The following is a 19,626-nucleotide window of genomic DNA, read 5'->3' as shown; positions in this document are numbered from 1 at the left end:
TGGAGATTCTTGGCTAGCATCTTGGCCTCCTACCACATGGTGATCTCTATCTCTTTACATTTGCTGCTCTGATTTCCTCTTAACTTCCAGCTTCGGGCTCTTCTGCCTTTGGCTTTCACTCTATAAGAGTGCCAATAATATGGATTAAGGTCTGATTCAGTTGGGCCATACCTAAGTGTGATCTTAGAAGAACCTATTCACAATTGAGTCCGAAACTTGAATAACATTAGCATATTCAAAGATACTGTTTACAAAGGTTTCACACCCATGGAAACACAGATTAATATTAAGGGCACATCTTTGCCAGGGTACATAATTAAATCTAACCCAAGTACCTAGTCACATAGGCAGACATGGTCCCTGTTCTCATGGAATGGAAAGAGTAGGGACCAATAAAGATAAAACGAGCATACAATGTAGAGAGGGCAGTAATAAGCAAAGAGCTGGGTAATATGGTTGTCCAGAGGCACAGCACCTAACAGATAGGCAGGTGGGGAGAAGGATAAAGGGTGGAGGTATGGCCCTGGAAGTCTCCCTAAAATATAGATTTAGAAGGTAAAATTTACCAGACCTGGAGTGGGGGTGGGGAAGATTGGAAATCAAGGAGTCAAGGATAAAATCTGCTTTTATTACTGGCATATGTATTTCTAGACACATCCAAAATTGACATTTATATAATCAAATGGTCACTCATTCTGTAATTTTTCAAGGGTACTAATATGTTTCAAGATAGAAAGAGAGGAGTCTTATTTCACGGTTAACCAGCTGTGGAATTTTGGATGAATAACTGAACTTCACCCAGCCTCAGTCTTTTCATCTTCATAAGGAAACTGAACTAAATGATCTTTATGTTTCCTTCCAACTATAATTTACATTTTTGAAATCCAATCCATTTGCTTTCCTGAACCCAAGACTTCATGTGGCATTCTAACTTTGAACAACCTTGGAATGATGCATCTGTTAAAACTGTATTATGTTGTATCACACCAAATCTGACTAACCAGGGTCTTAAAGTAGGAGGATTTATTTTCTCAAGTGGTAAGGGGTCCAGAGGTATACAATTCATGGTTCATGAGATGGATGCACTGTGGCTTCTGGGTCTCAGACTCCTTTAATCTTCCCTTTTGGCTATCTCTTTTGGTTTGCTGAAGCTGCCAGAATATACCAGAAATGGGTTGGCTTTTACAATGGCAATTTATTAGCTTAAAAATTTAAAGTGCTAAGGATATGAAAATGTCCCAAATAAGGCATCAACAGGACGATACCTTCTCTGAAGACACACTATTGGCATCTGGGGTTCCTCTGTCCAAGAGCAAGGCTCATGGCCAGTGTCTGCTGGTTCTTCATTCCCAGGTTTCATTGATTTCATCTTCTGGTTCCAGTGCCTCCTCCCTGAGCTTCTGTGGGCCCGCTCTTATCTTTTCTCTCTGTTCTCTCTCAGTTTCATCTCTCTGCTTCTGTATGTGTTTTATCCCCTCATACAAGACTCCAGTAAAAAGATTAAGACCTGGGCAGGCTATGGTGGCTCAGTGGCAGTGTTCCTGCCTGCCATGCCAGAGACCCAGGTTCAATTCCTGGTGCCTGCCCATGCAAAAAAAGAAAAAGATTAAGACTCACCTTGAATGGGCTAAGTCACATCTCAATTGAAATAACCTGACCAAAAGTTCTCATCCACAATAGATCTGCCCCCACAAGAATGGACAAAAAGAACATGGTCTTTTCTGGGGTACATAACAGCTTCAAACCACCATGATTCCAGGACAGCTGCTCCATCTCCAGCTTCAAGTCTGTAAACCAGGCCAGAAGTAGGGATAGAAAAAATGGCAAAAAATACAGAGCCAACTGAATCAGTTTTCCCAAATGCTTTTAGTGACTTTTTCTGAATTAGCCAGAACTGTGTCACATGACCATCCCTAGCTTTAGGGCAGGCTGGAAAGTCCTCTTTTCTTTAGCTGGGCACATTATGCACTAAACAAAATGAAGTTTATACCAGTAAGGAAGAAAGGGAGAAGGGATATTGGAGAAGCACTATCATCCTCTACTGAAGCTTATTCAGAAATAATATTCAAAATATTTAAAAATAAGGCTGACATAGCACTGACCTATTAAAATAGATGCTGGCCAGTGTATGGTAGTAGTACATGCCAGCTAAACGTACGTCATGTTGTTTCCCTGCTTTGTATTATAGTCATTGCATACAAGTTTTCATCCTTTCTCCTCCAGCTTAATTAGGCCATTAAGTCTGCCAAGTACAGGACTGTCTTTTGCATGTATCCTTTCCTGTCCTCAAGAAAGTGATGTTTATAGTTAAGTTTTCAGTTTTGTTGAAGGGAGTAAATTGTTAAACTATTGATACTGTGATCCAGGGTTGTAGCAGCTAGAAAGGAAATGTTCCGGTCTTTACATATTCTACTTCCTCAGGAATAAATACTTCCTACACATCAGTGGTTGAATAACCCCAAATGCCACAGTATAATTCATTACAAAACTAACAGAAAGAAATGGACTTTATATACTTTACTCAAATTCCTCACAACCATTTAAAAGAATGATTATGGGCTTAAAAAAGAAAAAAATATATTGTCTGAAGTGAAAAGTTTGGGAGTAATAGAGGTTCAGAGACCTTTTTCTCTACTTACTAGGTTGAAATAAGACTTATAAGGAGCTGCCCATTCCTGACAGAGTAAAGAATAAATGATATCAATTCCTTAAAGATTTTTGCATCTGGTTCTTCTGAACTTTTATGCACTTACTAGTGCATTATTTCTCTTCACTCAAATCTTGAGTAATCATAAGGAAGACTGGGGTGAAGAATTTTAGTTAATTTTCTTATAAACTTGAAGTCAAGTTGAAAATTCATATCAATCTTTAATCTTGAAAAAGTTATATTTGTAATGTTCATGGTTTAAATTTCACCAATTTAATATTTTCAAGTGGGTTTATTTTCTCTGCTTTATTCATTTTTAAACTGACAATTTGTTTTCAACTATAATTTTGTTTGCTTGAATTTTCCAACTTATACTCTATTCCATGTATTTCTTAAAATTCTATGCAAGTATATCCTAAATTATTTGGAAAATTAATAACGAGCTACCAAGAAATAAATATATACGCAACAGTCAATTTCCAATTCTGCTTATTCATTATTTCAATTGCTAGTGTTTTCAGCTCATACTAGAGTCCATCGTGGCCACTCTGCTGTCTCTACCTCTAATTCTAAGCTCCTCTTACTGTCACTTTCTTTTTCTTGTTACATTTCCCAGTTCACATTCCCAAGATAAGGAATCTGATTACCTCTGTTCTTCACTCTTTGGGCAGACGTTTTCACACCAGACAACCTCATAAGGTACTAGGAACCCTACCTAATTGCTTTTCTTGAATCCTAGTCAGATCCACTGGAACAAGTGAGTAAAGCCACTGGGGAATGATGTGACCCAGTACAATACATGACTGCCCAAGGCAGACTCCTTCAGAAAGGACCCTGGCTGGAGCAGTGTGCTGGTTTGAAACTATTATACACCCCAGAAAAGGCCATGTTTTTTTAAATCCAATCCTGGGGGTGCAGACCTATTGTCGGTGGGAGTCTCTGATTAGGTTGTTTCAATTGAGATGTGACCCACCCAATTCAAAATGGGTTTTAATCCTTTACTGGAGTCCTTTATGAGGATAAAGGACAGAGAAAGCCAAGTGAACTCAGAGACAAATGCTCAAACACCCAGAGAAGTTTGGAGAGAGCTTGGAGAGAAACACCCTGAGAGAGAGAGTTCACAGGGAGAGAAAATCCCCAGAGATGCTTAAGGGGACCCACTGAAGCTCAGAAAGGAGTCCACTGGAACCAGGAACTGAAAGCAATAAAACCAGGTAGCAAAGGACCAGGAGATGCTGGCCATGTGCCTTGTTATCTGGCAAATGAACCCCAGATGCCAGCAGCTTTCCTTCAGAGAAGATATCATCCTGTTGATAATTTAATTGGGACATTTCATGACCTTAAAGCTGTAAATTTGTAAACTAATAGATCCCCAGTGTAAAAGTCAACCCACTTCTGGTTACATTTCAGCACCTTTAGCAAACCAAAACAAGCAGGTGAAAAATATAATCATCCAGAAAAGAACTAGATAAAACAAACAAACCCAACCATTGTTACAATCAAGCTATTCAATTATTGGTTTGTATTTTTTATTGTTTTTGCAATGGGAGGTGGGAAGAAGGAGGAGTTAAGGTCTTATATACCATAAGGCAAATATTAGTCTGCTTAAAGGGGTAATTGGCAAACAGGTTAGTGCTCATATGAGCTGCACAAACTGGTCATTGAGGATGTTTAGAGCCCAGAACAAGTCCCCCCAGGTACCCTTGGTAACTGGCAAGCTCTGTGCCCTCACCTACATTCTGAAGCAGGCATCCACACTTTGCCTGGCTTGTAGCATGCCCAGGATAAGTCACGGGCTTTGTGCATTCTGGACAGATTTCCTCATGCCACAAGCTCAGTACTTCTCTGGGTAAGCACCAGGTCCGCTGAGGGATAGCAGTCAAGGTGTGTTTGCAGGATCTAAGCCCTCTGCCCACTCACATCCAATTACTTGGCACTTTATCACCTTTTCAGGATAAGTAAAGGGAAAATGGAAAGAGTTAAACAAATCTGTCACTGTCAGAGGTTAGAATGTGAAGGAAAGAGCAAAAAATATGGAAGAAAGTAGAAATAGTTGGCAAAGGAGAAAAGTATTAATACTGTATAAAATGACAGAGATGTATCATTATATGATGTGATGACATCTGGATAATAGAAGTTGTGGTTTTGACAAAGGTACTGGAATTTTTCCAGATTCCAGAGTCTTCCCTACTTGCAGCTAGTTGAACTCCACTCCCCGCATTGTCACAGTTGACCCATTGACCTTTGTGCAATCTTCCCTAACCTTGTTGGGTCAGAAATATGAACTATTGAGTAAGGGTTCTGTCAGAGTTGAACAGCTCTATGGCAGCTCGCCTCTTAGCAGATAATTTGGGGGATTCAGGAAAGCTGATTGGAGAGCAATACTCTCAATATTCAGAATGTAGATTGTGATATCAACACAATTTTGCCACTTGACTTAATTGCTTACACAGTAGATCAAGCAAATAAAGAACACTTCTTGAACTTTTCTTGAAATTTTTTCCCTTGATACCTAAATGTCAGTCATAATTTTTCTGAGTGTTCTCAGTTGGCTTCCTGATTCTGGTCTAACTCCTGTTGTGCTGCACACTTATCTAAAAAAAAGTTGCCTATGTTAACACACCACCATCATCCAGAAAGGAGAGAATGTGACACCTACTTTTGATTTCTTACCAATTTCTTACTATAATACTTTTATTCATTAACATTTGACTCTGGTTCCCTTTGCAATCTGGAGTCACAGAAGTAGAAGCCCTAGTCTGGGTGAGCTCTGATTTAGAATGTTCAGTCCTTGCCAGCAAGGATTTGGAAGAGAAAAAAGGAAAATATAGCAAAGGGGGCAGAAATGGAGGCAGATTTGAAAGTTTGGCTTGAGAATTGTACTTAGTAAATGCAGAGGCAATTATCTCTGAAACTCTGACTTCCCAGCAGTCAAATGCTTTACAGGCAGGTTAAAAAGTGACAAGATTAATTACCAAGGCTCTTTGATTCATCACTGTTATTCAAAAAGTGAATAATGAGGGCTGTTGAACTCAAAAGAATATCTATTATCGGTTTTGCAACTAATTAAGGAAATAGCATACTAGTATTTTTTAACAGCTTTAATGAGATAGAATTTACATTCCATAAAATTCACCTATTTCAATATTTTTAGTACATTTACACAGTTGTGCTGCCATCACCATAATATAATTAGAACATTTTTATCACCCCCAAAAGACATTATATACCCATTAGCAGTCACTCCCCACCCCACACCCCCATCTCAATTGTATAGGTAGACCATATTTTGTTTAACTATTCAACAGTTGATGGACAACCTGCTAATATTTTAAATAAAATGGCAAATTACCACAATCTCTGTAATCTGAATCGGGCATCATTTTAGCTGTTAAATCTGAATTCATAAAATAGTTGCTGATTTTAGTATCTTGGACATAATGGTATTTAGTATTGGAAGTGAAAATTATTCGACTTAATTCTGTGGTAAATAGGTGTTTACAGATGGCCTAAAGAAAACAGCATAATAGCATCATGACATTTGTATTTGTGTTTTTCAGTTACCTTCGTAGAACTCATCGATATTTGAGAGTGTATACTCCTCCCTTCTTATAGAATAAGTTTGGAATGTATTTTATTATTTTGAAGGATATGCCCATAGAATATAGCATCCATATTTGCATGCTTAGCCAACAAGTTCATAGCTGAGTTTGAGGCCAAGCTCCATAGTTGTTCACCAGGCATATGTGGTCTGCTCTGTTCTGCCCCTTGTGTGTCTGCTTTTACCTTGTCCCTGCTTCTGTCTCAGGTTTCTGACAACATAGGCATGAATGAGGATATGTGTAGAAGAGAAGGAATAGGGAGCAAACAAGGTAGAGCAACTCTTAGAATTTGCCTTAGAATCCATTTTTAAGCTTGCATCTTCTAGGTAGCAAGTCTCTTAGGGCTCACCCTTCTTACACAGGGAGTGGTGGCCAGACTGAGGGCTTTGGATAGGAAGCCAGGGAGGTAACTTTTATCTCTGAAATGCTCCATTTTAGCAGGCTACATAGCTAACATTTAAGCTGCAAGCTGTAACTGCTACTCCAGAGTTGAGATGTTCCTGCCATAATCTGTTGGGAAAAATTCAAGATCCTTTTCCAGCTACTGATATTCAGGCCAAATTCATCAATTCAGTTCTTCCCAAGAAGTTCCTTGTGTGAATCCTTGGCAAAAATATCCACCCTGACCTTCAGTTCTTGGCATTTTTAACCTCCATTTTGTGAAGAACATCCAGGATGGGAACTTCTCTGGAGGCCAGAGTTGAAAGCAAAGTTGGACCAACACATTGAAACTCTAGTAACGCCAGTCAATTGATTAAGAGTACTAGCCCTCACATTTGTACATCAAAATACTTTTCTTCCAAAGTATTTTTCCATTCACTAGTTTTTCAGAAGTAGATCAACTTGTGTTCTCTGAGGATAGTAACTTTAATAAGAGATGGTATGTTTGAGAGAAGGAACAGGGAACAAAAACGGTGGAGCAACTCTTAGAATTTGCCTTAGAATCCATGCTTAAGCAGTCCATCTTCTAGGTAGCAAGCCTTTTAGGGTTCACCCTTCTTTCATAAGAAGTGGTGGCCAGACTGAGGGCTCTGCAATCCTGGCACAGGTACTTTCTATCTCTAAGATATTGTGTGAATAACCTATTTCTTCCTTGATTTTCTCATCAGCAAAGTGAACATAACAATGGTTATTTCCTAGAGATGCTTTGAAGATTCACATAGTATCCAGTACATACCAAATGTGAATAAATGTTACCTGTTAGTATCATTAGCATGCATTTGTTGCTTTTCAGTTTGCTGGATATTGCATATCTAATCCTCACAATAATACAAAGAAATAACTATAGGCAGTCCCACTTTACAGATGAAGAAACTAAGAGTCAGGGAACTTATATATCTCCCTCAAGGTCCCATGGAGAAAAAGTGGTGCAAGTTACATTTATGTCCCTTTCAGTCTTACTCCAAATCCCATATGTATCTATTGGACCATGCTGCCTATAGGCTAATTAATATGCTGTCTACAAGAAGCAAGCTATAATAACACCCACACATAAATTTTCCAATTTTTACGTAGAAACAGATGATTGATAGAAGTGGCTTCATTGCAAAATGATTTCATCAAAACCCAGGAAAAGGAAATCAAAGTGAGTGCCTGGGATGAAGTTGTTGCAACAAACATGGGCTTAAAGAACCTCAAAACAAAGCAAATGAAGTGATAAGAGGCTGTATCCTCTCAGCTCTGGGGAGCCATACCCCCTGGCTTATGGGGACTCAAAGAAATTGCACATATGCACTCTCAATCTAAAGACATTACATTGACTCATTTCCATCAGCTAGGAAATTAGTCTATTGTGCCCATGTTGATGTTTAGTTTCTCAAGTTAGTGATTTAAGATGTTCCCATTACACCACCACTCACCCACCAACAGTACTTTTAAATTAGCCTGGGGAACATAAGAGTAAACAGAAGCACAATTATCATTCTGCCAAGTTCAAAAACCTCTAAGAAAGGCAACATACAACAGTCAAACAACTGGTTTGAAAAACAGAAGTGTTAGCATTAGCACATGCTAGCAATTTGCTACTCCATAAGGGTCTTTGGCTGAATTGCCCCAAGAGTGAGGGGGGAAGAAAAGGTCAAAGGTAAGAGAAAAATGGCATTTAGATGGTCACCAACTGGCTGAAATATCAGGAAAGCCAAAATAGAATTTCCTGCTACTACTCTCTCTCTGAATAGCCTCCCCGATTATACAGTGTAAAAAAGGAATGATTGTGGCCGCTAATCTTAAATAATCTTAAACCTTGGATACTAAGATGGGGAAATATTTACTCTTATTTTTATACGTAAAAAGGTGTTCTCATTTTCTATTACCACTATCGTAACAATCTGCTCTTTTAATTAAAAGTGTGTTCTTTCCCCACTTAAAGCATTAGCGGCTTCAAATGCTTAAAAAAGCTTTTAATAAACCACCTCAAGGAGATTTAGAGATCAAGATGAAGGTAACACTTTAAGAATGTCGTTAATATTGCAATCAATCGGGGATTATTTTTTAAAACAATTTTCTTGAGAGTTCTGGACACTGCGTTTTCATCACATGGAGGTTTTCTTGTCATTGCTTGCTCTCTGCTTCCAGTCAAAAAGGAGTACAACTCTAGCTTGTATTTGCCCTTCACGTTCTCCAGGAGGATGGGTTTATGCTCATGGTATCTGAGCTACAATAAGGAAAAAGCTATTTAGTTCAGGTCCACCTTGTCCTCATGCCCAGCCCATGATCACCACAGTTAAGATGATCATTGGCTATTTTCCGCAGACTCACAATCATGCCGCAGCTATTCACTGGACTGGAACAACCACCCTACATTTAAGTAACCCTAATTTGGTACTACCATGCTTGTAAAATCCAGCTCTAAACTCTACTGTTCCATGTTGGTCAATCCAGAAGACCTGGACTTTGTTTCCTTTTAAATTGTCAGTATGCTTTATTTACTTTGCACTCATTCCCAAAGGCTTTGAAGTAACCTATTTAGATATGGGCCTTCTAATAGCCAGTGCTGTGAACGTGGGCAGGTTATAACAATAAGAAACCTACTATCATAACAATAAGGAACCTACTATCACTTTATAGTGTTTTACTGCTGCAAAGCACTCTCATATACCATCTCTTATTAAAGTTATTATCCTCAGAGGACACCAACTGATCTATATGTTCCTGAAAAAAACAGTAAATGGAAAAATACTTTGGAGAAAAAGTATTTTGATGGACAAATGTGAGAGCTAACACTCTGAATAGATTGACTGGTGTTATTAGAGCTTCAGTGTGTTGGTCCAATGTTGCTTTCAACTCTGGCCTCCAAAGAATTTCCCATCCTGGATGTTCTTCATGAATGGGAGGTTAAAAATGCCAAGGACTGGAGGGCAAGGTGGATATTTTGTCAAGGATTCACTCAAGGAATTTCTTGGAAAGACCTAATTGAGGAATTTGGCCTGAATATTAGTAGCTAGAAAAGGGCCTTGAACTTTTCCCAGCAGATTATGGCAGGAACATCTCAACTCTGAAGTAGGGGTTACAGCTTGCAGCTTAAATGTTAGCTATGCCACCTGCTAAAATCAGAGCACTTCAGAGATGAAAGTCCTCTTCCTGGCTTTCCATCCATGACCTGAGTCACCAACATCTGTAGGTTTTCATATGGCCTCTGTTAGAACACCCATAACAATGAACAGCTCTCCTCCTAACAGAGGAGCCCATACCTTCCTTGACCCATATCATGCTTGGGGCACAATAATCATTAAAAAAACCTCTTAAATCCATACTTTCTGCTTTATAACATGTTGTTAAAACCAAAAATACGTGGAGGAAGTTGCTAAAATGGTGTTTCATGGAAACATAACATCATAACATCAGGGCACAAGGGAAAGTTCAGCAAATGACCCCTTTATTGCTTGCATAGAATAAAGGGTCCAGAAAGGATAAATAGTCTCCTTGTCACTTATACAGCACTTACACAGTACAAAACAAAAGGGAAAGAAGTCCCATCACAGCCAGTCTCCCTAGGTAGCTGAAAACTGCTCCAAGTGATGCCAATAAAAGCAGCTCCCCACATCCCACCAGAGAAGAGAGACCAATCTATATTGTTTGAGTGTGTGATTTTTTTTTTGTTTTTTGCTGGGTTTTTTTTTGCATGGGCAGGCACTGGGAAATTGAACCCAGGTCTCTGTCATGGCAGGTGAGAACTCGGCCTGCTGAGCCACCATGGCCCGCCCTTGAGTGTGGTTTGTAGCCTCCTCACAGGGAGGGGGCTCTGCCACTGAGAATTCCTATTCCGGTAAGCGTTTTGGGCTTCTTGTCCCCAGTCTCAAGGTTTAGGTTTGAGCCAGCCCTTCTCATTAGAATTAACATATCCCCCCAGCCTGCAGAATAGTACATAATAGAAAAGGAGGTAGGAGTAGGAGGAGGCCGGAGGATGGCTGCTTAGTGTGTTTGTGACTTCCCCAAAGAAAGAGATGGGGGTAAATGAGGTCTGGGTGATGGCCAGTTATCAAGTGACTATATCCACCCTAAAAGAGAATGTCTAATTCTACTTCCACAGAGCAGCCCTTCAAATAGGAGAGTTAAGCAGAAGAACTCATGTGTCAAGAATTTTTCTTCTTTTTTTTTTTTTTTACATGGGCAGGCAACGGAAATTGAACCCGAATCCTCGGGCATGGCAGGCAAGCATTCTTACCTGCTGAGCCACTGTGGCCCAAGAATTTTTCTTGAATAGGTACATTATTCACTAAAACTGGTGAGGTAGGTAATGTTATGCCCATATTACAGATGGCTAAACATTCAGAGAGGTGGACTTGCCTCAAAGGGCATGAGTAGTAAATGAAAGAGCTAGATTTGAACCCAAGTTTATTGGAGCTCAAATTTTATATTGTTTCCACCATAGCATTTTGCTTATCTTGTTCTTTCCACTCCCAAGTCCTTAAACAAATCACCTAATGATTCAGTTCTGAGTTCCTTCACCATCTTATAACCATTAGCTAAAGGTATATCCTTCATAAGGTGAGATGCTATAATTCTCCAGATATGGCAGACCAGTGAAAATAAGAAAAAGGCCAGCATCTCCTTTGTTTAGGTGGGTCACACCTGTTAATGCAACCTCAAATCATCTAATATTTTTGGTAGCCAGATACCACTTTTAACCTACATTCACCAAGAGTCATTTTAAGCAACCACTTTTTACATGTGACACTGTCAATCCATGCCTCCCTTGCTTCATATTTGTGAAGAGAATTGGGGGGCTGGGAGACTCTGTGCAGGGTCAGGACTTTACTCCTCTTTCTCTTAAATGTCATTTTTGTAAGATCTCATCCATCATTCCAGTCCCTCAAACTATTTTTGCATCTGGGTTTTGTCATCCCTGTCTACGTTATTTCTCTTGGCTGTTTTGTCAGCTACAAACTCAATCAATATACTGTCAATGTCCTGGACCACAGCATCAATAGAATGCTGCCTGTGCTAAGAAAAGAAGCTGAGGCACACCACTAGAAACTGTCTTCCAGGTCTCCTTAATCAATCATCTCAGCTGTTTATCCTCTTACAAATGCATGAATGCCTAGCATATTCCATCTTATTCACAGAGATTTGTCAGAACCTTTGCCAAAATCTACATACACTAAATCACAGAATTCCTGTTGTAACTAGATCCTTTGAGTGCAACGAATAAGAATTTACTCAAATTATATTAAATAAATAGGAAGTTATTTTAAGATACTTGGGCATCATACTGAAGCTAGGAAGAGCTTTCAGTACCAAGGCAGCTAGAAGAACTAGCTTTTTACTATAATATTTCTCCAAAAACAATCCATTCTTCATGGCTATTCTTCTTTCTGAGGGTTGGCTCTTTTCTCCTTTTGCTGTTGACTGACATTTTTTCCTGATTTGCATTTTTTCCTCAATTTATAGTTTCTACTTCCTCATAACTTTGGCTTGCCTATGGCCTCTCAAGTGTTCTTCAATCCTCTTCATATTAGGAATGTTAAGTTTTAACTCATCCTGGTAACTGTCCCATTGTCTTAGAATTTCTCTGTTCCAAAAAAAAAGTAAATAAAGATGGAATCGTATGGTACAAAATCTGGCTGTCCTAAAATTGCTGCTTTGGCTATAGCTTACGGAGCTCATGTTTTAAATATTTCTTGACCAAGTCCTCCCCTAATATACCATCCTAAGAAATACTTTATCAGAATGGAGCTTTGGAGAATTTGACATGGTATGGTTTTGTTTTTGTTTTTGTTTTTTTCCATTTAACTCATTTAATAATATTTATTGAATACCAACTATATGCAAGCATTTTACAAAGTAAGAGGCATAAAAATGAAAATAACAATTGCTGACCTCGTGTCTATAAAAAGAAGATAAAGAATTTGAATAATCATAATATATATGCTGCTATCTATTAATTGAATATTTCCCTTTACTCTACTTGTTCTCCTGGTTTGACTCAGTTCTAGTATAAACTTCTAGAATCATTTCTCTCCCAGTCTGTTTGAGGATCAATGTTCACACTCTGATAATGCCCTGTCCATAACATAACTGCTTTATTTATCATGAAATATAATGTCTAGGTCACTTTTCCATTTTCCTCAGGTCCTGTGGGCTCCTGAAACACGTATATACATCTCTGTATTGTTAAATTGAAAACAGACTCTGAAACCAAGGTTCAGAATAAGCTTATGGAGCTAAGTGACACTTGTGGGAGCAGAACTAAAAGAAAGTTACTTCTCAAAGAAAAGTGACAGGCAAACAGTTTATATAGCTGATACTGAACAAAAAGCAGTGAATTCTCTGCCCAGTGTGCTTGAAATAACCAATTCTTGAGAAACCAGGGTTTCAAAGATAGTTTGAAATCATCTTTTGCTAGGTATAAAGAATGAAAGCATATGGCATATTGGCCCCCGAAATTTGTTTCTTCAAGTCTGGGGGTTCAAGGTTTTTATGGATTCTATCAAGGGAAGATGAAGTCATTACAATTTCAATAGCAATTGTAAGCAGAAAGGAAGGGAGACAGTGTCCGCAGCCGTCTCGTTCGGCTTCTGATCCCCGGCCGGCGAAGGGAACAGGAGGGGAGAAAGAGACAGGCGCAGGCAAACCGACTCGAGTGACAAACACGGGTTCGAGGCACGCAACGGTTGTGAGCACAGACCTTTACTGGAGTTAAGCTTGCATTCTCTGTTACAGGTTCCACACGGGACAGAATACCCCGCGGGGGAACAACCTCTATGCGGCCGTCAGGTACGGCTCCCTGTGGGTCGTCTCCACCCACCCCGTCCGGGTAACCTCTTATATACTGTGCCCAAACCCAATAGGTTAGTGCCACGTATACAGAGGTGATTGGAAGATAGGGTTGGTGGGCGTGTGCGTCATTTGCGGAAGCAGGATGTGAGCGCCATCTTAGCTCACTCGATGGGCGGGGGGGAACTCTAGAGCAGGCTGCAGCGTGTCCACTAGGCCAAACCCGGAAAGCGGCTCTCTACATCTCCCCCTTTTTGTTTTTATAAGAGGCATGGTCCGTAGACCGTATTCTTGTACCCAGTGTCTCTATTGATGATGGTGCTCCCGTGGGCCTGAGTGGCTCACAACATAGTTTGGTGCTTTGGGGAGTCTGGACTAGGCTCGCGTCATCACACGACGGAGCCTCTGGCACCGACCAGAATGCTCACCTCATATAGAGACCGGAGAGTCCGTGAACTGGATACCACGTGACTCCTCCCTGCAGTGCTTCGCCTCGCAACTGGGTCAAGCGGGGATTATGAGAGCGACAGCCAGGGCATAGGAAACGCTGCGGAGGCCTCGGTGCAATGGCTAGAGCCAAGCCCAGTCTGGCCAGGACTGCGGCCGCAGCTCCACCGTCGAGGCGGCTAGGCGCGCAAAATTAACAGCCTCTGGTGTCTAGCTAAACACGGGTAGTGGCCAGGGAGCCTGCAACAAACCTTGCTGACAAGAGCTTTGCCCCAGGTGATTCAGACGGGCTATCTATCGAGGAGGGACGCACACCCACATTTGACTGGAAAGACATAGCTAACATGGTAGAAACACGTAGTTGCTGCTGTGTCTGGAACAAGCGTTCTAACAAACATTTAACAGTGACTAAGCCCACTAATAGTCCCACTGCCACGAGAATCCAAGTAGTCAAATTGGGCCAAGAGAACCATGAGGTGACTCGGTTCCACAGACTTTGTACAGTCTCGCCCAGTTTGGAAAGGTCGAAGGCAACGGGGGTTATTAAAACTGGTCCCCCTTCTAAACAATCGAAGGGTGACCGGCGCTTTCGTTGCTATCTCGTCAGTCGCCGCCGTCATCAGCAGAGTTGGAGGCCTGATCTGATGGTTCAGGTTGAAGGCTTGTTGGTTTTTTAGGCAACAGCTCCGTGGCCTCCTCGGGCGATGTCACGGTTCTCACCAGTCTTTCCGGAACCCACACTGGTTGACGTCCTGGCTCCTGGGGAAAAACACAAACAGAGCCTCTGGCCCAGCTGAGCACTGGGTCAGGGCCTTGCCATTGTCCTGACAGGACATCCTTCCAACGGACTAGACCTCTATGTGGAGGACTCGGAGTAGTGTGCTGAAGAGCAGGTGTCATTCCTAGTGAATTTTCATTTAAAAAATTGTACGTAAACAAGGCTATAGACAGTTAAGCCTTTGGGGACAGGCCGTGACCTATTCCCCCTTTCTGTTTCTTTAGTAAGTCTTTGATGTCTAAGATGAAAATAGACCAATGCTCTGGCAGAGCTGAGAGAAGGGGCAACCCCATCTGAACAGGTCCTAAGGACTCCATGCAATTATTAATGGCTCTTAAATCATGTAACAATCTCCATCTGCCTGATTTTTTCTTTATGACAAATACGGGTGTGTTCCAAGGCGATGTGGAGGGAATGATATGGCTCTCTTTTAGCTGTATAGACACTAGAGTATGCAATGCTGAGAGTTTTTCCTGTGATAATGGCCACTGAGGCACCCACACCGGGGTACTGGTCTTCCACTTTAGTTTTATAGGTGTGGGTGGGAATCTCTCCTCAGTGGCCCCTAGGAAAAACCCAGGCCTCGTCTGTCAGAATTGGAGACAGCTTGTATAGGCCTTGCGCGCCCGTGCAATGAGGCTCCTAAGCCTTTGCCGGGGACATATCCCATTCCTTTTAACAAGCGCTTAGAAGTTGGAGAGCAGCCACTGTAATTACCTGATTCGGCCACCAGAGGGAGCCCGTGGTGAGGGTTTTTGGCGAGATCACCAAAACCATTCACCGGAAGCCGCCGCGTCCCTGCAGCAGGCGCTGGCGGGGCGGAAGGCTGTGTGGGTGAGACAGGGGGCCTCCCCCAATCGATCAGCGGAGGTGCGTCTGCACCCTCGGTCTCGTCACCATCTGACTCTGAGTCAGAGATGTCTGAACTAGCGCCAGACTCTGGCGGCTTGCCTTTATGGGAGCCGTCCGCAGACGAAACTGACTGAGTTTCTTGGAGCGCGTGCCGTGCCTGCAGCAGGGCGGAAGACGGACTTAGGCCTGCAGCATTCTCCGCCTCAGGGCAAGCACGGACGGTTTCCCAGATAGGGACCAGGATCGGGTCCATACAAAGGCCCGTCCGGCGCGCCCGTTCTATGTCATTACCAAGTTTTAACCAAGAAGGCAGACTAAGGCTCCCGGAGTGGGCGAACCAAGGTGCAAAAGCAGCAACATCGTCTAAGAACCGCAGGAGGGAACTCTTCCTAACCGAGATACCCCACTGCTTCAAAAGGGTCTTTAAAGGAGCTAACAAAGGTGAACTTCCTGACTGCCCCATGCTTGCAGTCGGCACTGTACTTTAATCAATCGGGGAGCTCTCCCGATTCACTGGGGCTACCTGAACGCCCACAGCCCTTAACTCTCACGTAATAAGAAGTACTCACCTTCTCGCGGTGATCAAGCGCGGGAAGTCCGCTGCGAACTCAAGAAGCACGTCCTCACCAGCTCGGGGAAAGGCAGCAGAAGGGTTCCCCGTACGGGCCACCACTTGTCCGCAGCCGTCTCGTTCGGCTTCTGATCCCCGGCCGGCAAAGGGAACAGGAGGGGAGAAAGAGACAGGCGCAGGCAAACCGACTCGAGTGACAAACACGGGTTCGAGGCACGCAACGGTTGTGAGCACAGACCTTTACTGGAGTTAAGCTTGCATTCTCTGTTACAGGTTCCACGCGGGACAGAATACCCCGCGGGGGAACAACCTCTATGCGGCCGTCAGGTACGGCTCCCTGTGGGTCGTCTCCACCCACCCCGTCCGGGTAACCTCTTATATACTGTGCCCAAACCCAATAGGTTAGTGCCACGTATACAGAGGTGATTGGAAGATAGGGTTGGTGGGCGTGTGCGTCATTTGCGGAAGCAGGATGTGAGCGCCATCTTAGCTCACTCGATGGGCGGGGGGAACTCTAGAGCAGGCTGCAGCGTGTCCACTAGGCCAAACCCGGAAAGCGGCTCTCTACAAGACAGAGTTATCATTTCAATAGCAAATGTAAGCAGAAATGGAGATACAGTTATTATCTCAATAGCGAGTGTAAGCAGAAAAGAAAAGAGAAAGAGCTATCATTTTAATAGCAAATGTAAGTGTAAGAAAAGGAGACAGTTATCATTTCAATAGCAAATGTATGCAGAAAACATTTACAAATGTAAAGGAGTGAAGCTGGGCTGACCCATTTAATGACTGACTCAAGTTCCTCCATTAGCATTAGGGCATTTGCCCTTACAAATTTCTAAAGTAAAATAATAATAATAATAATAATGGACAAAGGCACTCTGGGATCAAGGTAGCTGCATCACAGTTTAGAGATTTTAGATTTCCTCTCTGTCTACTCTAATATATCAGAAAGAAAAAAAGGAATATTTATATAATGATTCAGTAATTATAATCATTCATTAAATCTTAATTCCTCAGATACATAGCTACACAGAACAAAGAAAGCGTATACAGAAGATGGGGAGGAAGAGGCAAGGAGGATGTGAGCTATGTGAGTTGTCTGGGGCAGGATGTCCTTTGGTCATGGGCCATAAATTTGCAAGCACTGTTTATTTAGGAATAGGCAAAGTATTGGTGTCAGTAAGACTCCGTGATAACAGTCCCTCCTACCATGGAAGTAAGGGTCTTAACACCACAAAGGATTGTGAGTACATCAGCATACCTCAGTTGCTTCTCATTTCTTCTTTGTAGTTTCATTGCAAACAAAGATCCAGAGATCAGTGGTAGTGAGCCTCATGGGTTTCAGAGCTCTTGTGGTTGGAACTGGAATCTTCTTGTGCTGAGATTCTGGAGGGACATCCTCTATCAAGAGTCATGAACAGTCCAGATGGTTGGAGAGACGTGTCTCCTGGGTGACTCCTCAAAACATTTCGCTGTATTCTGTTTCTGAGGTTCTTGGCCATCCCGTGAGAAAGAATTCAAGAGCAGAGCACAGCACAGCCTAGAGTAAGCAGGCAGAACAGAACAATTATTAAGATCGCATGTGAGAGGACATGCAGGCACTCTCATAAGAAAGGAGGGCTGAGAGGTGAGAGGTGAGAGGCCCAGCATGGTATGGTTTTAAGCTCCTGGTGATCATATCTTCCCTTTCTAAAAGATGTTCTCTGTACTAATGTATTCAGAAAATTTACCAAGGAATAATATAAAGTTTACAGTGGATAGGTTGGGGGACCCCGGTGTCTTCTTTTAAAATTTGAACATTTGACCATACATGGTTTTTCAGCATGTCTTTTATTCTCCCAAGAACTGACAGATGAAGTTGCAGAGCCTTCATCAGTAACCTGACATTCTTCTAGCCTTGATATTCGACTTGACCAGGAGGCCTGAGTCCCTAAGTTTGGTGCACCTTCCCTCCTGTTCATCAGTCTCAGACCTTGGTTCCTTCTCACCAGTATCTGTTCTGTCCTTTATGGTCTGAAGGTTGTCTGCCTTGACAAGGAGAGCAGAAACAACAGAGAGCTGAGTTCTACTTTTTCTCTCTCCATTAGTACAATTTAGTTTTCTGCATATAACAGGCCTGTACCAACTGTTTTTCTTCTTGCTCTGATGGCAATTATAATGTTTTTAATATCCTTGCCTCTCATTTCTCATAAGACCCTCATCTTCCCTTCCTGCTCCCTGTATCTCTCATTGCTTCTCCATTTTTTTCCTTCACTCTGACCCACAAAGTTCCCAGAGACCTTCTCTTGCCTAATCACAAAGCCCCGTTTCCAATTAAATTCTTCTCAGCAACTTTTGCCATGACAAAATAACCTATCAATCCCAAAACTAGCTCTAACATAGACTTTGGTGATATCATTTTCTTCTAATTCTCTGAAAGTCTCTTCTGCTGCTCCTTTAACATCTTTAAAAGTTCCACACACACTCTCAAAGAAAGCAGCATAATTGGAAATCTTAGAATTGGGCAGACTTGTTTTACCTGGTCTGACATTCTCCCCAATACAGAAATTTCATATGTAGCATCCCTAACAGGTGATCAATTATCCAGCTTCCATTTAGATAATTCCTATAGTGGAGGTCTTCCTCATGAGACAGTCCTGACATGATAAAGTAGCCTTGAATATTAGGAAGTTTCCACTATGTAACTCAAATGTCCTGGACTGTACACCAAAACATTCCAACATGGTCCCACTTGCTTGAATATCCCACTCCTATTGGCTCCGTGGTTCAATCTCTTGATTATAAGAAATCTTGCACTTTACAGAGCCCCTCTTTCCAGGCAGGTGTCAGTCCCAGAGGGCACACAGCAGGGCAGACAAGCATGTGGGAGTGGAGAGAAATAGAGACTAACAAGGCTAAATGGCAAACCGGCCTTTTCATAAATAATGAATGAATGAAGTGAGCCCTGGGCCCATCACTCAATAAATGTTTGTAGAACTGCCAAAATGAATGAAAAGATTGCAATGTGCTTTATGCCCCTCTATTCTCCAGGGGCCCCAGACTGCTGCACAGTTTCCCATGCCCTCCTTCCCAATATGGTGTTTGTCTAGAACTCGGCTTCCTCTGAGCCCTACCCCAGTCTCCCTTGGCCCCTCAGGGTTTCCGGCAAGAGTATGAAAGGAGTTTGGATTTTATTTGGGGAGTAACAGAGAGAAGCAGGAGTTGTTCTGAACAGAACTAGGACATTATCAAAGAGAGCGCTTTACATCCTGAAAGAATTCCCAGAATCTAAAATGCATTCTAGAATGTTCAGAGTTTTATAAAGGAAAAAGTCAGTGTCATGTATTCTCTGGAGAAAAATGGATGGCTTCTGAGAAGCTTGCTTTAGATGTTGTTTCACGGACTTTGGATTCACCAGACACCTCATTACCAAATGCTTGGGAACTGTCCCATTTTATGCCCAAATGGCCCTCATAGCATCATAGGCTTTTACTGCAATTCATTATGCCAGTAGCAGTAAAGTGGAGAAAGTGGG

The 19,626-nt window shown here is 42.0% G+C and overlaps 1 protein-coding gene and 1 long non-coding RNA gene across 5 annotated transcripts in view; one reads left to right on the top strand and one right to left on the bottom strand.

Moving 5' to 3' along the window:
- PRLR (prolactin receptor) overlaps window positions 1–19,626 on the top strand; it is a 154,680-nt gene that overhangs the window by 91,099 nt on the left and 43,955 nt on the right. The gene's annotated exons all lie outside the window — the stretch shown is intronic.
- LOC143647219 (uncharacterized) overlaps window positions 17,260–19,626 on the bottom strand; it is a 35,440-nt gene continuing 33,073 nt past the window's right edge. The window contains exon 3 of the long non-coding RNA XR_013157927.1: window positions 17,260–17,652. This is a non-coding gene — a long non-coding RNA (uncharacterized LOC143647219). The remainder of the gene's footprint in view (window positions 17,653–19,626) is intronic.

Source organism: Tamandua tetradactyla, chromosome 9 (assembly GCF_023851605.1).
Source record: "Tamandua tetradactyla isolate mTamTet1 chromosome 9, mTamTet1.pri, whole genome shotgun sequence".
Classification (NCBI taxonomy): domain Eukaryota; kingdom Metazoa; phylum Chordata; class Mammalia; order Pilosa; family Myrmecophagidae; genus Tamandua; species Tamandua tetradactyla.
This window is presented reverse-complemented; position numbering and strand designations above follow the sequence as displayed.